General features: G+C 41.9%; 1 protein-coding gene across 4 annotated transcripts in view; it reads left to right on the top strand.

Annotated features, from left to right (window-relative positions):
* The window catches only part of unc5cb (unc-5 netrin receptor Cb), a 117,618-nt gene that overhangs the window by 95,726 nt on the left and 17,715 nt on the right, over positions 1-4,177 (top strand). The gene's annotated exons all lie outside the window — the stretch shown is intronic.

A 4,177-nucleotide genomic window follows, 5' to 3' on the forward strand; every position in this document is an offset into this window, starting at 1 on the left:
TCGGCTCATTCGCTCGTCACCATCTCCTTCGCCGAAATCGCACCCGCATTCTGTTTCATTTCACTCCAAACACTAGCAGCAATCTACTTCCAGCTTTGTGCTTTGTCTCGCTCTCTGCAACATGTGACTTGATCCCGTGCACGAGGGGTGATTATTTTTCTTTGCCGTTCTTCTTCAAATTTGACGGTTCTTCCAAAAAAAAAAAACCCAAAACTTTATTGATAGCAATCCCTGATTTGAATTCTATGCGGCGCCCAAGCGGTGTATCTTCTTCAACGTGTGACTTGATGCCTGATGTGAGTTTAATCAACATTTCGGTCATGATCATTTTTTTTCCTTCTTCTTCAAACTTACCAATTGTTTCACAGAACAAAAAACGGTATCTTCTTGTTCAGTTCTATCAGAGCGAGACTGATCCCATTCAAGTCTGCGTTGTACCAGTTGCAATTTTCAGCACCGCTAATCAGTGCCATAGTAGCACCTTATAATGCAACTAAATTGTAAGTCGTAGGTTTAGAAACAGGCACATGCGGAATACACTGTGCTGTATGAGATTTTTTTTTCTTTCAATAGTAATTATATGGCAATCACTCAACAGTCAGTGTTGATTGCTATTTTTTATTAAAAAAAAAAAAAAAAAACATTCTGGAAGGAAACCCGGGACCGCAACATGGCATGAGTTTGACCTGGCGGTTCCTTGTCTCTGAAAGGGAGCAATTATTGCTCGTAATGGCTCGCTCTCGCCTTCACAATCATTTCAAAGTTCACAAACAGCTCCGGGAGTTGAAAGCCTTTTCATAAATGCCGTTTTTATTTTTTTTCTCCGCCTCTATCGGTTTTGTTTTGTTAGGTGGGCGTGTGTGGAGAAAAAAAAAAACAACAAGATAGTTTGTTGTGATGCACTCAGAAGTGTTTCCTGGGGCGGTGGGTTGGTTAGAGCTTTTCTGTCTTTTATTTGAACAAAAGCCAAGCGCTTCCCAAACGTGCTGCCAACTCTCCTGTGAAATACATGATTTACACTTGTTTGTTTTCATAAGTCAAAGCCCAACTTATGTCTACTTATGCACCTACAGACTTCTAAACACCTGTACAGGAATTACCATAGTTCCTCAAATAGTGACCGCCCCTTGAATAGATCCTGCGTCCCAATTAGTCACCTGATATAAACAGCACATTGCTCGCCATTCACTCCATGAACTGCTTCAACTTTTTTCATCATGACAGATACTTTCCACGACCTACCGTGACATATACAAAACTCAGTATGCATATTTTGTTCAAGTGTGACACTGCTAAACTTGTCCGCCTTCCAATGTGTTGGTATTTATCTCCTTCAAAATTGACGTGACAAGCCATGAATCACTGCCGAGTTATTTTCTACTTAAAAGCGGTGCTGATATCAAATCCATCCACAAGCTGTCTTTTAATTTCCGCTGTTAAGGTGGCACTAAGTGGAAATACTAAATACATTGAGAACCACTTAAAAATATTAGCATGAGCTACTGTTAACATTTTTCGAGAAAAGTTCGATTACTTTCATCTGATTACACCGACCTAAGTCTTCTTGCAGAGCATTGGTCCACATTGGTATGGTTGCATGAAAAGAAAGCCATGATGGTATGGATTTTTTTTTTTTTTAGGAGAAGCTAAGAGGGGGAAACCGCTTATGTCAATGCTAATGACCGTTTCCACTCACATTGAGATGTCGGAGCCATTACGTGAAAGCTCGCATTAAGGCAATGGAAGTCGGAGTGCGCAATCTGAACTCACCCCTGGAGCGCTGATTCACTCCCTGCAGTGATGCATGCTGACAGGTTTTCGGAAGCCACTATATGTTGCTGATCCTATTTTCTGTCTTTGGATCTCATTTCAACACTTCTGTGGCAATCTTGCGCTAAAACACGGTAGAGAATTTGATAAAGAACGTGCGAGGGCTCTGTCGACCAAGAGTTAATGTAATTACGCGTTTAAGGCTGGATTTACACTGCAGTGCAATGGGGCCAATTCTGATTTGATGCCTTTGTTTATTATTCTTTTTTTTTAGATATTCAATTTTCTCTGTTTGCTGCAGCGTATATTAACAGCGGTATTTGAAGTATTTGGTAGCCGTAAATATAAATCATTAAAATGACCAAAAATAAACGGTTGTAATGTGAATTCATATATTAAAAAAAGTTTACGCAGCCAATCCAAGTGCCAGATTTTTGTGAGGTATAATAAAAAAATCAAACCAAGATACAGTATGAATCATTTGAATTTGTTTTCAGTGACCTGTAACCTGGAGAAAACAAAAAGATTCGTGAGGAGACCTAAAGATAAACTGAGTTAATTGGTTGCACAAGTGTGCACACCCTCTTATAACTGGGGATATCCAGTCGTCAGTCATGTTCAGAATTAACCAAGCACAGACCTTCCACCATTTTTAAATAACCTCTTATTAACCACAAATTTAATTCAGCTTAGTAATATTTTTCTGATCTGAATTTAATCGAACTACTAAAATAATATGTTTCCCACTACATTCTACTTTATTGATATGCGCCGATGTTTAAAATATACACTAGTGCCACTTGAACCATGCAATGTAAATGCACCCTCAGAAGCTTACATCTCCGACGCAGCTTTCACAGGTCAGCGAGTCAGACCGTCTGGCATCCATCTTTTGCTCTCTCTGTTTTCCGCTCTCGTGCGCCCTAATGTTGCTGTCCCAGTGCTCTTTTTCAGACGCAACATTTTGCTGACATTGACTTGGAGAGCGAACACCCGCAAGGTCAAATGCTTCACTTTTATCAAATACCAGAGAGTCTCTGTTGTACTCTGGATTCCCGTGACAATATTTCTCATTTGATTTTGACAGTCTCGAGATGATCCATTAAGAAAAACAAACAATACGCTTATATGTATTCACTCCTGCAGTACCCCTAAACCACCAGCAGGGTACTCCATCATTCGGAAAAATGTCCATTCCCTTTTCATTGCGTATCAGTCAGGCACTTCAAAGGGTGAGTCGATGTGAACGTGAGTTTCAATGCTTGTTTGTCAGCTGTAATTGGCTGGTGACCAGTTCAGGGTGTACCGCGCTTCTCTTACCAAAAGATAGCCGGGATAGGCCGGCCTCCACGTTTGCTGATTGCACCAACAAGTGGTCCTCATCTATCACCTCATTGATTTTGCTGCTGGCCACTCGTCTTCCTGTGGCTCTCTGCCTCGCCGATAGAGACAACATTGTTTGTCTAGTTGTTTATGGAAGGCCCCTGTGAGAGTGAATATTATGTGTCGTCGTGCACTATGCGTGGCAGGAAGCCCTCCTCTTCCATCTCTGCTTGCATCGGCTAAGAAATCTTTATTGTGTATTGGTAAAGCGGACATAACGACTCCTGGACTTGTCTCTTTTGCTGGATTTGACTCCAATACTTTTCCTTCTTCATCTTTCAAGCTGACTACTTTCCCGTGTTTCCTAGCATCATTATTTTTCGGACTCACTTTGGCTGGATTTGCACAAATGTATTGTGTGAATTCCTGTTTATTTGAATTCCTGTGGGATGGAGATAGAGCCCTGCTATGAATGTCAAAAATCATGTCACTGAAAAACTCCACATAAAGTTAGTTAGGTTCCCGCCGATGCTAAGCTAACTGCTCTGCAACATCTACAAGCTGCGACCGGCTAGCTTGCGCGAGTAAAAAAAATATCCTGAGGTTACCACAGTCATATTGGGTATGTGTCCAAAAAAAAAAAAAAAAAAAAAATCAGATAGAGGTATTAAATCGGAACTGAGCACTTGGACCTGCCGTATAAATCCAGCCTTGATTTCCGCCGCTGTGACACACAGCAGACTTTTTGCTTCTGTTGAATACTGATGACGGTACGCCGTTCCCCTCACCTGACTGGCTGCCTGCTTCAGCACTAACGGCGCCACTCTTGTTGAGCTTCTAAACCGGCTTGATGGATGGCGTCTCTCTCTCTCTCTCTCACCCGAACCCTGCGTTCCCCCAGTCGCTCCTCATCGGTCTCCATGCCGGAGAAGGGAGGGACCAAATCAAGAAAGATGGCTTCCCCCGTGTCATTTTTCCTACTCATGACTTTGTTGCTGTCTCATTTGTTGCGTTTGTTTTTCTGTTGGCTTAAATTTGATTTTCATCATCCCTCTCTCCCGCCATGTTCCAACCCCCCCCCTCC

The sequence above is a fragment of the Hippocampus comes genome, unplaced genomic scaffold (genome assembly GCF_001891065.2).
Source record: "Hippocampus comes isolate QL1 unplaced genomic scaffold, H_comes_QL1_v1.1 scaffold19, whole genome shotgun sequence".
Taxonomy (NCBI): domain Eukaryota; kingdom Metazoa; phylum Chordata; class Actinopteri; order Syngnathiformes; family Syngnathidae; genus Hippocampus; species Hippocampus comes.